Here is a 14471-nt window from a genome sequence, read left to right as displayed (position 1 = left end):
TCCTCATTACCTCAGAAGTGTTTCATGATACACACTTGCACAAATAGCAGCTCAGAACGGCCTTAGTGCAGACCTCAGATTCCATGATGATCAATCACTCTGATAATTTACTAGATTAGTAAACCATAGGATGACTTTCAGTATCCTAGTGCTGGAAGGGCACTGCCGGCACGTCCTTTTCTACTCTCTTTCCTTCCCCTGATATCAGTGGCATTGTCCTGCCTCCCAACGCCCATGCTACAAGTACACAGTTTCATCTGATGTTGATGAGAGGCAGTTTCTTGGTGGGGTGATATCCACTGGGGCAGCAACTTCTTCTGGCCTACTGGCCACAAGGCTCTGGCATTGTTGTTTTATTTGTACGTGCATGGCACACTGAAGTGCAAAACTAGCATGCCTCTAGTGAGGGAGAATGTCTCCAGACACCAAGACCTGGCAACCCTTGTAGGCTGGGTAGGTCCAATTAAGTAAGGAGTGAGTAGGGATCCTGTCCTGCACAATTGTCTGTGATTTCCAGAGGGTAATGAGAATTTTCCTGGCAATCACAAATGCATACCAGGTTGTGGACCTAGTCAGGAACCGTTCAGAGGTCACAAGATGACATGTTTAAAAAGGCCCTGCTGTTTAACTTGCCAAAACTCTTGTTTCTAATGTAGAGTGTGACAGTAGGATTCAGGGTGAATTTTTGTTAGCGTCAAATGACATGGGGAGGGTGGGCAGACTGGTAGCCATCATTTAGTTTTTTTTCTTAACTTTGCCATGCATTTTAAAAGCAAGTGGCCAAATTACCCTGCTGGGGGACCATTGGGGATTCATATCTGGGTTTTCATGTTGCTGGATGCTCCACAGGTCCCATTTTGCTCACATAAACGTGCACCATAAGAGCCAACTGAGCAAACTCATTTCTTGCAGGAGAAGAACGCTGGCTGAAATTTCTTCAGTTCCTCAGCTTGGTCGATTTGGCACTCCTGGTAAGCAACATGGTTTGTGTCACAGTAACATATTGATCTGTTCTGTCTGATATCCTGGGTCTATGATGACAAACCAATGTCATGAAGAGAGGTGATGACATAAAAATCATGCTCAATAGGATTACGCTGAGGCCCGTTGAACAGAATGGGGCACCAACGGAGGCCTAGTCTACTTGGTCTTTCTTGTAGGCCAAGTCCCAGGCCCTCATTGGCTCAGCATTGTGTTCCTGCTCTGTGGAATCCAGTGAACTCCATGTGCCCTTCTGTAGGAGTGAACTTGATGTTCACTCCCAAGGCTCTTTGAGTCTCACTCTGTATTATTCAGGGTTGTGACCCCACCCCCAAGACAATGCTCATGGGCCACTCTTCTCTCCTGTCTTTCAGTGATCGGCATGCCTTCCTTGACCATGTGCCATGTGGATTATGGTAAGTGGAAAGCATTACTTAATCGCCTGACACTCTGCAGATCATGGGTCCTCACCTTCCACTGTAGACCTCACGGTATTTTAGCCATTGGGCACCCAACACGGCCTTTCTTTGGGGGATGCCCTACTCTGAATCCTATGTGGACAGGGACATACTCAAACTGCACTCACTTCAAGAGTTTGAAGACCTGGGGATTGGGACATACCAAACTAAGCATTTATTGCAGGGGTGTTGCAGACAGGATTCTCAGTTCCTCGGATTGCACAGCTCTGTGATAGAATGAATGGAACCTTATTCCCTGCCTTTAAAAATAGTTCTAGTTACCATCCAGATTGGGCCTTCCAGGGCAAGAGTTTCAAGTCCTCATTACCTCAGAAGTGTTTCATGATACACACTTGCACAAATAGCAGCTCAGAACGGCCTTAGTGCAGACCTCAGATTCCATGATGATCAATCACTCTGATAATGTACTAGATTAGTAAACCATAGGATGACTTTCAGTATCCTAGTGCTGGAAGGGCACTGCCGGCACGTCCTTTTCTACTCTCTTTCCTTCCCCTGATATCAGTGGCATTGTCCTGCCTCCCAACGCCCATGCTACAAGTACACAGTTTCATCTGATGTTGATGAGAGGCAGGTTCTTGGTGGGTTGATAACCACTGGGGCAGCAACTTCTTCTGGCCTACTGGCCACAAGGCTCTGGCATTGTTGTTTTATTTGTACGTGCATGGCACACTGAAGTGCAAAACTAGCATGGCTCTAGTGAGGGAGAATGTCTCCAGACACCAAGACCTGGCAACCCTTGTAGGCTGGGTAGGTCCAATTAAGTAAGGAGTGAGTAGGGATCCTGTCCTGCACAATTGTCTGTGATTTCCAGAGGGTAATGAGAATTTTCCTGGCAATCACAAATGCATACCAGGTTGTGGACCTAGTCAGGAACCGTTCAGAGGTCACAAGATGACATGTTTAAAAAGGCCCTGCTGTTTAACTTGCCAAAACTCTTGTTTCTAATGTAGAGTGTGACAGTAGGATTCAGGGTGAATTTTTGTTAGCGTCAAATGACATGGGGAGGGTGGGCAGACTGGTAGCCATCATTTAGTTTTTTTTTTCTTAACTTTGCCATGCATTTTAAAAGCAAGTGGCCAAATTACCCTGCTGGGGGACCATTGGGGATTCATATCTGGGTTTTCATGTTGCTGGATGCTCCACAGGTCCCATTTTGCTCACATAAACGTGCACCATAAGAGCCAACTTAGCAAACTCATTTCTTGCAGGAGAAGAACGCTGGATGAAATTTCTTCAGTTCCTCAGCTTGGTCGATTTGGCACTCCTGGTAAGCAACATGGTTTGTGTCACAGTAACATATTGATCTGTTCTGTCTGATATCCTGGGTCTATGATGACAAACCAATGTCATGAAGAGAGGTGATGACATAAAAATCATGCTCAATAGGATTACGCTGAGGCCCGTTGAACAGAATGGGGCACCAATGGAGGCCTAGTCTACTTGGTCTTTCTTGTAGGCCAAGTCCCAGGCCCTCATTGGCTCAGCATGGTGTTCCTGCTCTGTGGAATCCAGTGAACTCCATGTGCCCTTCTGTAGGAGTGAACTTGATGTTCACTCCCAAGGCTCTTTGAGTCTCACTCTGTACTATTCAGGGTTGCGACCCCACCCCCAAGACAATGCTCATGGGCCACTCTTCTCTCCTGTCTTTCAGTGATCGGCATGCCTTCCTTGACCATGTGCCATGTGGATTATGGTAAGTGGAAAGCATTACTTAATCGCCTGACACTCTGCAGATCATGGGTCCTCACCTTCCACTGTAGACCTCACGGTATTTTAGCCATTGGGCACCCAACACGGCCTTTCTTTGGGGGATGCCCTACTCTGAATCCTATGTGGACAGGGACATACTCAAACTGCACTCACTTCAAGAGTTTGAAGACCTGGGGATTGGGACATACCAAACTAAGCATTTATTGCAGGGGTGTTGCAGACAGGATTCTCAGTTCCTCGGATTGCACAGCTCTGTGATAGAATGAATGGAACCTTATTCCCTGCCTTTAAAAATAGTTCTAGTTACCATCCAGATTGGGCCTTCCAGGGCAAGAGTTTCAAGTCCTCATTACCTCAGAAGTGTTTCATGATACACACTTGCACAAATAGCAGCTCAGAACGGCCTTAGTGCAGACCTCAGATTCCATGATGATCAATCACTCTGATAATGTACTAGATTAGTAAACCATAGGATGACTTTCAGTATCCTAGTGCTGGAAGGGCACTGCCGGCACGTCCTTTTCTACTCTCTTTCCTTCCCCTGATATCAGTGGCATTGTCCTGCCTCCCAACGCCCATGCTACAAGTACACAGTTTCATCTGATGTTGATGAGAGGCAGGTTCTTGGTGGGTTGATAACCACTGGGGCAGCAACTTCTTCTGGCCTACTGGCCACAAGGCTCTGGCATTGTTGTTTTATTTGTACGTGCATGGCACACTGAAGTGCAAAACTAGCATGGCTCTAGTGAGGGAGAATGTCTCCAGACACCAAGACCTGGCAACCCTTGTAGGCTGGGTAGGTCCAATTAAGTAAGGAGTGAGTAGGGATCCTGTCCTGCACAATTGTCTGTGATTTCCAGAGGGTAATGAGAATTTTCCTGGCAATCACAAATGCATACCAGGTTGTGGACCTAGTCAGGAACCGTTCAGAGGTCACAAGATGACATGTTTAAAAAGGCCCTGCTGTTTAACTTGCCAAAACTCTTGTTTCTAATGTAGAGTGTGACAGTAGGATTCAGGGTGAATTTTTGTTAGCGTCAAATGACATGGGGAGGGTGGGCAGACTGGTAGCCATCATTTAGTTTTTTTTTCTTAACTTTGCCATGCATTTTAAAAGCAAGTGGCCAAATTACCCTGCTGGGGGACCATTGGGGATTCATATCTGGGTTTTCATGTTGCTCGATGCTCCACAGGTCCCATTTTGCTCACATAAACGTGCACCATAAGAGCCAACTTAGCAAACTCATTTCTTGCAGGAGAAGAACGCTGGATGAAATTTCTTCAGTTCCTCAGCTTGGTCGATTTGGCACTCCTGGTAAGCAACATGGTTTGTGTCACAGTAACATATTGATCTGTTCTGTCTGATATCCTGGGTCTATGATGACAAACCAATGTCATGAAGAGAGGTGATGACATAAAAATCATGCTCAATAGGATTACGCTGAGGCCCGTTGAACAGAATGGGGCACCAATGGAGGCCTAGTCTACTTGGTCTTTCTTGTAGGCCAAGTCCCAGGCCCTCATTGGCTCAGCATGGTGTTCCTGCTCTGTGGAATCCAGTGAACTCCATGTGCCCTTCTGTAGGAGTGAACTTGATGTTCACTCCCAAGGCTCTTTGAGTCTCACTCTGTACTATTCAGGGTTGCGACCCCACCCCCAAGACAATGCTCATGGGCCACTCTTCTCTCCTGTCTTTCAGTGATCGGCATGCCTTCCTTGACCATGTGCCATGTGGATTATGGTAAGTGGAAAGCATTACTTAATCGCCTGACACTCTGCAGATCATGGGTCCTCACCTTCCACTGTAGACCTCACGGTATTTTAGCCATTGGGCACCCAACACGGCCTTTCTTTGGGGGATGCCCTACTCTGAAACCTATGTGGACAGGGACATACTCAAACTGCACTCACTTCAAGAGTTTGAAGACCTGGGGATTGGGACATACCAAACTAAGCATTTATTGCAGGGGGGGTTGCAGACAGGATTCTCAGTTCCTCGGATTGCACAGCTCTGTGATAGAATGAATGGAACCTTATTCCCTGCCTTTAAAAATAGTTCTAGTTACCATCCAGATTGGGCCTTCCAGGGCAAGAGTTTCAAGTCCTCATTACCTCAGAAGTGTTTCATGATACACACTTGCACAAATAGCAGCTCAGAACGGCCTTAGTGCAGACCTCAGATTCCATGATGATCAATCACTCTGATAATGTACTAGATTAGTAAACCATAGGATGACTTTCAGTATCCTAGTGCTGGAAGGGCACTGCCGGCACGTCCTTTTCTACTCTCTTTCCTTCCCCTGATATCAGTGGCATTGTCCTGCCTCCCAACGCCCATGCTACAAGTACACAGTTTCATCTGATGTTGATGAGAGGCAGGTTCTTGGTGGGTTGATAACCACTGGGGCAGCAACTTCTTCTGGCCTACTGGCCACAAGGCTCTGGCATTGTTGTTTTATTTGTACGTGCATGGCACACTGAAGTGCAAAACTAGCATGCCTCTAGTGAGGGAGAATGTCTCCAGACACCAAGACCTGGCAACCCTTGTAGGCTGGGTAGGTCCAATTAAGTAAGGAGTGAGTAGGGATCCTGTCCTGCACAATTGTCTGTGATTTCCAGAGGGTAATGAGAATTTTCCTGGCAATCACAAATGCATACCAGGTTGTGGACCTAGTCAGGAACCGTTCAGAGGTCACAAGATGACATGTTTAAAAAGGCCCTGCTGTTTAACTTGCCAAAACTCTTGTTTCTAATGTAGAGTGTGACAGTAGGATTCAGGGTGAATTTTTGTTAGCGTCAAATGACATGGGGAGGGTGGGCAGACTGGTAGCCATCATTTAGTTTTTTTTTCTTAACTTTGCCATGCATTTTAAAAGCAAGTGGCCAAATTACCCTGCTGGGGGACCATTGGGGATTCATATCTGGGTTTTCATGTTGCTGGATGCTCCACAGGTCCCATTTTGCTCACATAAACGTGCACCATAAGAGCCAACTTAGCAAACTCATTTCTTGCAGGAGAAGAACGCTGGATGAAATTTCTTCAGTTCCTCAGCTTGGTCGATTTGGCACTCCTGGTAAGCAACATGGTTTGTGTCACAGTAACATATTGATCTGTTCTGTCTGATATCCTGGGTCTATGATGACAAACCAATGTCATGAAGAGAGGTGATGACATAAAAATCATGCTCAATAGGATTACGCTGAGGCCCGTTGAACAGAATGGGGCACCAATGGAGGCCTAGTCTACTTGGTCTTTCTTGTAGGCCAAGTCCCAGGCCCTCATTGGCTCAGCATGGTGTTCCTGCTCTGTGGAATCCAGTGAACTCCATGTGCCCTTCTGTAGGAGTGAACTTGATGTTCACTCCCAAGGCTCTTTGAGTCTCACTCTGTACTATTCAGGGTTGCGACCCCACCCCCAAGACAATGCTCATGGGCCACTCTTCTCTCCTGTCTTTCAGTGATCGGCATGCCTTCCTTGACCATGTGCCATGTGGATTATGGTAAGTGGAAAGCATTACTTAATCGCCTGACACTCTGCAGATCATGGGTCCTCACCTTCCACTGTAGACCTCACGGTATTTTAGCCGTTGGGCACCCAACACGGCCTTTCTTTGGGGGATGCCCTACTCTGAAACCTATGTGGACAGGGACATACTCAAACTGCATTCACTTCAAGAGTTTGAAGACCTGGGGATTGGGACATACCAAACTAAGCATTTATTGCAGGGGTGTTGCAGACAGGATTCTCAGTTCCTCGGATTGCACAGCTCTGTGATAGAATGAATGGAACCTTATTCCCTGCCTTTAAAAATAGTTCTAGTTACCATCCAGATTGGGCCTTCCAGGGCAAGAGTTTCAAGTCCTCATTACCTCAGAAGTGTTTCATGATACACACTTGCACAAATAGCAGCTCAGAACGGCCTTAGTGCAGACCTCAGATTCCATGATGATCAATCACTCTGATAATGTACTAGATTAGTAAACCATAGGATGACTTTCAGTATCCTAGTGCTGGAAGGGCACTGCCGGCACGTCCTTTTCTACTCTCTTTCCTTCCCCTGATATCAGTGGCATTGTCCTGCCTCCCAACGCCCATGCTACAAGTACACAGTTTCATCTGATGTTGATGAGAGGCAGGTTCTTGGTGGGTTGATAACCACTGGGGCAGCAACTTCTTCTGGCCTACTGGCCACAAGGCTCTGGCATTGTTGTTTTATTTGTACGTGCATGGCACACTGAAGTGCAAAACTAGCATGGCTCTAGTGAGGGAGAATGTCTCCAGACACCAAGACCTGGCAACCCTTGTAGGCTGGGTAGGTCCAATTAAGTAAGGAGTGAGTAGGGATCCTGTCCTGCACAATTGTCTGTGATTTCCAGAGGGTAATGAGAATTTTCCTGGCAATCACAAATGCATACCAGGTTGTGGACCTAGTCAGGAACCGTTCAGAGGTCACAAGATGACATGTTTAAAAAGGCCCTGCTGTTTAACTTGCCAAAACTCTTGTTTCTAATGTAGAGTGTGACAGTAGGATTCAGGGTGAATTTTTGTTAGCGTCAAATGACATGGGGAGGGTGGGCAGACTGGTAGCCATCATTTAGTTTTTTTTTCTTAACTTTGCCATGCATTTTAAAAGCAAGTGGCCAAATTACCCTGCTGGGGGACCATTGGGGATTCATATCTGGGTTTTCATGTTGCTGGATGCTCCACAGGTCCCATTTTGCTCACATAAACGTGCACCATAAGAGCCAACTTAGCAAACTCATTTCTTGCAGGAGAAGAACGCTGGATGAAATTTCTTCAGTTCCTCAGCTTGGTCGATTTGGCACTCCTGGTAAGCAACATGGTTTGTGTCACAGTAACATATTGATCTGTTCTGTCTGATATCCTGGGTCTATGATGACAAACCAATGTCATGAAGAGAGGTGATGACATAAAAATCATGCTCAATAGGATTACGCTGAGGCCCGTTGAACAGAATGGGGCACCAATGGAGGCCTAGTCTACTTGGTCTTTCTTGTAGGCCAAGTCCCAGGCCCTCATTGGCTCAGCATGGTGTTCCTGCTCTGTGGAATCCAGTGAACTCCATGTGCCCTTCTGTAGGAGTGAACTTGATGTTCACTCCCAAGGCTCTTTGAGTCTCACTCTGTACTATTCAGGGTTGCGACCCCACCCCCAAGACAATGCTCATGGGCCACTCTTCTCTCCTGTCTTTCAGTGATCGGCATGCCTTCCTTGACCATGTGCCATGTGGATTATGGTAAGTGGAAAGCATTACTTAATCGCCTGACACTCTGCAGATCATGGGTCCTCACCTTCCACTGTAGACCTCACGGTATTTTAGCCGTTGGGCACCCAACACGGCCTTTCTTTGGGGGATGCCCTACTCTGAAACCTATGTGGACAGGGACATACTCAAACTGCATTCACTTCAAGAGTTTGAAGACCTGGGGATTGGGACATACCAAACTAAGCATTTATTGCAGGGGTGGTTGCAGACAGGATTCTCAGTTCCTCGGATTGCACAGCTCTGTGATAGAATGAATGGAACCTTATTCCCTGCCTTTAAAAATAGTTCTAGTTACCATCCAGATTGGGCCTTCCAGGGCAAGAGTTTCAAGTCCTCATTACCTCAGAAGTGTTTCATGATACACACTTGCACAAATAGCAGCTCAGAACGGCCTTAGTGCAGACCTCAGATTCCATGATGATCAATCACTCTGATAATTTACTAGATTAGTAAACCATAGGATGACTTTCAGTATCCTAGTGCTGGAAGGGCACTGCCGGCACGTCCTTTTCTACTCTCTTTCCTTCCCCTGATATCAGTGGCATTGTCCTGCCTCCCAACGCCCATGCTACAAGTACACAGTTTCATCTGATGTTGATGAGAGGCAGGTTCTTGGTGGGTTGATAACCACTGGGGCAGCAACTTCTTCTGGCCTACTGGCCACAAGGCTCTGGCATTGTTGTTTTATTTGTACGTGCATGGCACACTGAAGTGCAAAACTAGCATGGCTCTAGTGAGGGAGAATGTCTCCAGACACCAAGACCTGGCAACCCTTGTAGGCTGGGTAGGTCCAATTAAGTAAGGAGTGAGTAGGGATCCTGTCCTGCACAATTGTCTGTGATTTCCAGAGGGTAATGAGAATTTTCCTGGCAATCACAAATGCATACCAGGTTGTGGACCTAGTCAGGAACCGTTCAGAGGTCACAAGATGACATGTTTAAAAAGGCCCTGCTGTTTAACTTGCCAAAACTCTTGTTTCTAATGTAGAGTGTGACAGTAGGATTCAGGGTGAATTTTTGTTAGCGTCAAATGACATGGGGAGGGTGGGCAGACTGGTAGCCATCATTTAGTTTTTTTTTCTTAACTTTGCCATGCATTTTAAAAGCAAGTGGCCAAATTACCCTGCTGGGGGACCATTGGGGATTCATATCTGGGTTTTCATGTTGCTGGATGCTCCACAGGTCCCATTTTGCTCACATAAACGTGCACCATAAGAGCCAACTGAGCAAACTCATTTCTTGCAGGAGAAGAACGCTGGATGAAATTTCTTCAGTTCCTCAGCTTGGTCGATTTGGCACTCCTGGTAAGCAACATGGTTTGTGTCACAGTAACATATTGATCTGTTCTGTCTGATATCCTGGGTCTATGATGACAAACCAATGTCATGAAGAGAGGTGATGACATAAAAATCATGCTCAATAGGATTACGCTGAGGCCCGTTGAACAGAATGGGGCACCAATGGAGGCCTAGTCTACTTGGTCTTTCTTGTAGGCCAAGTCCCAGGCCCTCATTGGCTCAGCATGGTGTTCCTGCTCTGTGGAATCCAGTGAACTCCATGTGCCCTTCTGTAGGGGTGGAGTGAACTTGATGTTCACTCCCAAGGCTCTTTGAGTCTCACTCTGTACTATTCAGGGTTGCGACCCCACCCCCAAGACAATGCTCATGGGCCACTCTTCTCTCCTGTCTTTCAGTGATCGGCATGCCTTCCTTGACCATGTGCCATGTGGATTATGGTAAGTGGAAAGCATTACTTAATCGCCTGACACTCTGCAGATCATGGGTCCTCACCTTCCACTGTAGACCTCACGGTATTTTAGCCGTTGGGCACCCAACACGGCCTTTCTTTGGGGGATGCCCTACTCTGAAACCTATGTGGACAGGGACATACTCAAACTGCATTCACTTCAAGAGTTTGAAGACCTGGGGATTGGGACATACCAAACTAAGCATTTATTGCAGGGGTGTTGCAGACAGGATTCTCAGTTCCTCGGATTGCACAGCTCTGTGATAGAATGAATGGAACCTTATTCCCTGCCTTTAAAAATAGTTCTAGTTACCATCCAGATTGGGCCTTCCAGGGCAAGAGTTTCAAGTCCTCATTACCTCAGAAGTGTTTCATGATACACACTTGCACAAATAGCAGCTCAGAACGGCCTTAGTGCAGACCTCAGATTCCATGATGATCAATCACTCTGATAATTTACTAGATTAGTAAACCATAGGATGACTTTCAGTATCCTAGTGCTGGAAGGGCACTGCCGGCAAGTCCTTTTCTACTCTCTTTCCTTCCCCCGATATCAGTGGCATTGTCCTGCCTCCCAACGCCCATGCTACAAGTACACAGTTTCATCTGATGTTGATGAGAGGCAGGTTCTTGGTGGGTTGATATCCACTGGGGCAGCAACTTCTTCTGGCCTACTGGCCACAAGGCTCTGGCATTGTTGTTTTATTTGTACGTGCATGGCACACTGAAGTGCAAAACTAGCATGGCTCTAGTGAGGGAGAATGTCTCCAGACACCAAGACCTGGCAACCCTTGTAGGCTGGGTAGGTCCAATTAAGTAAGGAGTGAGTAGGGATCCTGTCCTGCACAATTGTCTGTGATTTCCAGAGGGTAATGAGAATTTTCCTGGCAATCACAAATGCATACCAGGTTGTGGACCTAGTCAGGAACCGTTCAGAGGTCACAAGATGACATGTTTAAAAAGGCCCTGCTGTTTAACTTGCCAAAACTCTTGTTTCTAATGTAGAGTGTGACAGTAGGATTCAGGGTGAATTTTTGTTAGCGTCAAATGACATGGGGAGGGTGGGCAGACTGGTAGCCATCATTTAGTTTTTTTCTCTTCTTAACTTTGCCATGCATTTTAAAAGCAAGTGGCCAAATTACCCTGCTGGGGGACCATTGGGGATTCATATCTGGGTTTTCATGTTGCTGGATGCTCCACAGGTCCCATTTTGCTCACATAAACGTGCACCATAAGAGCCAACTTAGCAAACTCATTTCTTGCAGGAGAAGAACGCTGGATGAAATTTCTTCAGTTCCTCAGCTTGGTCGATTTGGCACTCCTGGTAAGCAACATGGTTTGTGTCACAGTAACATATTGATCTGTTCTGTCTGATATCCTGGGTCTATGATGACAAACCAATGTCATGAAGAGAGGTGATGACATAAAAATCATGCTCAATAGGATTACGCTGAGGCCCGTTGAACAGAATGGGGCACCAATGGAGGCCTAGTCTACTTGGTCTTTCTTGTAGGCCAAGTCCCAGGCCCTCATTGGCTCAGCATGGTGTTCCTGCTCTGTGGAATCCAGTGAACTCCATGTGCCCTTCTGTAGGAGTGAACTTGATGTTCACTCCCAAGGCTCTTTGAGTCTCACTCTGTACTATTCAGGGTTGCGACCCCACCCCCAAGACAATGCTCATGGGCCACTCTTCTCTCCTGTCTTTCAGTGATCGGCATGCCTTCCTTGACCATGTGCCATGTGGATTATGGTAAGTGGAAAGCATTACTTAATCGCCTGACACTCTGCAGATCATGGGTCCTCACCTTCCACTGTAGACCTCACGGTATTTTAGCCGTTGGGCACCCAACACGGCCTTTCTTTGGGGGATGCCCTACTCTGAAACCTATGTGGACAGGGACATACTCAAACTGCATTCACTTCAAGAGTTTGAAGACCTGGGGATTGGGACATACCAAACTAAGCATTTATTGCAGGGGTGGTTGCAGACAGGATTCTCAGTTCCTCGGATTGCACAGCTCTGTGATAGAATGAATGGAACCTTATTCCCTGCCTTTAAAAATAGTTCTAGTTACCATCCAGATTGGGCCTTCCAGGGCAAGAGTTTCAAGTCCTCATTACCTCAGAAGTGTTTCATGATACACACTTGCACAAATAGCAGCTCAGAACGGCCTTAGTGCAGACCTCAGATTCCATGATGATCAATCACTCTGATAATTTACTAGATTAGTAAACCATAGGATGACTTTCAGTATCCTAGTGCTGGAAGGGCACTGCCGGCAAGTCCTTTTCTACTCTCTTTCCTTCCCCCGATATCAGTGGCATTGTCCTGCCTCCCAACGCCCATGCTACAAGTACACAGTTTCATCTGATGTTGATGAGAGGCAGGTTCTTGGTGGGTTGATATCCACTGGGGCAGCAACTTCTTCTGGCCTACTGGCCACAAGGCTCTGGCATTGTTGTTTTATTTGTACGTGCATGGCACACTGAAGTGCAAAACTAGCATGGCTCTAGTGAGGGAGAATGTCTCCAGACACCAAGACCTGGCAACCCTTGTAGGCTGGGTAGGTCCAATTAAGTAAGGAGTGAGTAGGGATCCTGTCCTGCACAATTGTCTGTGATTTCCAGAGGGTAATGAGAATTTTCCTGGCAATCACAAATGCATACCAGGTTGTGGACCTAGTCAGGAACCGTTCAGAGGTCACAAGATGACATGTTTAAAAAGGCCCTGCTGTTTAACTTGCCAAAACTCTTGTTTCTAATGTAGAGTGTGACAGTAGGATTCAGGGTGAATTTTTGTTAGCATCAAATGACATGGGGAGGGTGGGCAGACTGGTAGCCATCATTTAGTTTTTTTTCTTAACTTTGCCATGCATTTTAAAAGCAAGTGGCCAAATTACCCTGCTGGGGGACCATTGGGGATTCATATCTGGGTTTTCATGTTGCTGGATGCTCCACAGGTCCCATTTTGCTCACATAAACGTGCACCATAAGAGCCAACTGAGCAAACTCATTTCTTGCAGGAGAAGAACGCTGGCTGAAATTTCTTCAGTTCCTCAGCTTGGTCGATTTGGCACTCCTGGTAAGCAACATGGTTTGTGTCACAGTAACATATTGATCTGTTCTGTCTGATATCCTGGGTCTATGATGACAAACCAATGTCATGAAGAGAGGTGATGACATAAAAATCATGCTCAATAGGATTACGCTGAGGCCCGTTGAACAGAATGGGGCACCAATGGAGGCCTAGTCTACTTGGTCTTTCTTGTAGGCCAAGTCCCAGGCCCTCATTGGCTCAGCATGGTGTTCCTGCTCTGTGGAATCCAGTGAACTCCATGTGCCCTTCTGTAGGAGTGAACTTGATGTTCACTCCCAAGGCTCTTTGAGTCTCACTCTGTACTATTCAGGGTTGCGACCCCACCCCCAAGACAATGCTCATGGGCCACTCTTCTCTCCTGTCTTTCAGTGATCGGCATGCCTTCCTTGACCATGTGCCATGTGGATTATGGTAAGTGGAAAGCATTACTTAATCGCCTGACACTCTGCAGATCATGGGTCCTCACCTTCCACTGTAGACCTCACGGTATTTTAGCCGTTGGGCACCCAACACGGCCTTTCTTTGGGGGATGCCCTACTCTGAAACCTATGTGGACAGGGACATACTCAAACTGCACTCACTTCAAGAGTTTGAAGACCTGGGGATTGGGACATACCAAACTAAGCATTTATTGCAGGGGGGTTGCAGACAGGATTCTCAGTTCCTCGGATTGCACAGCTCTGTGATAGAATGAATGGAACCTTATTCCCTGCCTTTAAAAATAGTTCTAGTTACCATCCAGATTGGGCCTTCCAGGGCAAGAGTTTCAAGTCCTCATTACCTCAGAAGTGTTTCATGATACACACTTGCACAAATAGCAGCTCAGAACGGCCTTAGTGCAGACCTCAGATTCCATGATGATCAATCACTCTGATAATTTACTAGATTAGTAAACCATAGGATGACTTTCAGTATCCTAGTGCTGGAAGGGCACTGCCGGCAAGTCCTTTTCTACTCTCTTTCCTTCCCCCGATATCAGTGGCATTGTCCTGCCTCCCAACGCCCATGCTACAAGTACACAGTTTCATCTGATGTTGATGAGAGGCAGGTTCTTGGTGGGTTGATATCCACTGGGGCAGCAACTTCTTCTGGCCTACTGGCCACAAGGCTCTGGCATTGTTGTTTTATTTGTACGTGCATGGCACACTGAAGTGCAAAACTAGCATGG

General features: G+C 46.7%; 8 non-coding genes across 8 annotated transcripts; all 8 read left to right on the top strand.

Moving 5' to 3' along the window:
• Window positions 1-1027: 1027 nt before the first annotated feature.
• Window positions 1028-1106, top strand: LOC127213953 (small nucleolar RNA SNORD115). The gene has a single exon (XR_007833681.1). It is a non-coding gene; the product is annotated as a small nucleolar RNA SNORD115 (small nucleolar RNA).
• A 1680-nt stretch (window positions 1107-2786) lies between these two features.
• Window positions 2787-2865, top strand: LOC127213952 (small nucleolar RNA SNORD115). The gene has a single exon (XR_007833680.1). It is a non-coding gene; the product is annotated as a small nucleolar RNA SNORD115 (small nucleolar RNA).
• A 1679-nt stretch (window positions 2866-4544) lies between these two features.
• Window positions 4545-4623, top strand: LOC127213951 (small nucleolar RNA SNORD115). Its single transcript, XR_007833679.1, has one exon. It is a non-coding gene; the product is annotated as a small nucleolar RNA SNORD115 (small nucleolar RNA).
• A 1680-nt stretch (window positions 4624-6303) lies between these two features.
• Window positions 6304-6382, top strand: LOC127213950 (small nucleolar RNA SNORD115). Its single transcript, XR_007833678.1, has one exon. It is a non-coding gene; the product is annotated as a small nucleolar RNA SNORD115 (small nucleolar RNA).
• Window positions 6383-8061: 1679 nt separating this feature from the next.
• LOC127214094 (small nucleolar RNA SNORD115) lies at window positions 8062-8140 on the top strand. Its single transcript, XR_007833812.1, has one exon. It is a non-coding gene; the product is annotated as a small nucleolar RNA SNORD115 (small nucleolar RNA).
• A 1680-nt stretch (window positions 8141-9820) lies between these two features.
• Window positions 9821-9899, top strand: LOC127214093 (small nucleolar RNA SNORD115). Its single transcript, XR_007833811.1, has one exon. It is a non-coding gene; the product is annotated as a small nucleolar RNA SNORD115 (small nucleolar RNA).
• Window positions 9900-11586: 1687 nt separating this feature from the next.
• On the top strand, window positions 11587-11665 carry LOC127214092 (small nucleolar RNA SNORD115). Its single transcript, XR_007833810.1, has one exon. It is a non-coding gene; the product is annotated as a small nucleolar RNA SNORD115 (small nucleolar RNA).
• Window positions 11666-13344: 1679 nt separating this feature from the next.
• On the top strand, window positions 13345-13423 carry LOC127214091 (small nucleolar RNA SNORD115). The gene has a single exon (XR_007833809.1). It is a non-coding gene; the product is annotated as a small nucleolar RNA SNORD115 (small nucleolar RNA).
• The last annotated feature ends 1048 nt before the right edge of the window (window positions 13424-14471 follow it).

Source organism: Phodopus roborovskii, unplaced genomic scaffold (assembly GCF_943737965.1).
Source record: "Phodopus roborovskii unplaced genomic scaffold, PHOROB, whole genome shotgun sequence".
In the NCBI taxonomy this organism is placed as follows: Eukaryota; Metazoa; Chordata; class Mammalia; order Rodentia; family Cricetidae; genus Phodopus; species Phodopus roborovskii.
The sequence above is the reverse complement of the archived record's forward strand: the minus strand, read 5'-3'. Positions and strand labels throughout refer to the sequence as shown.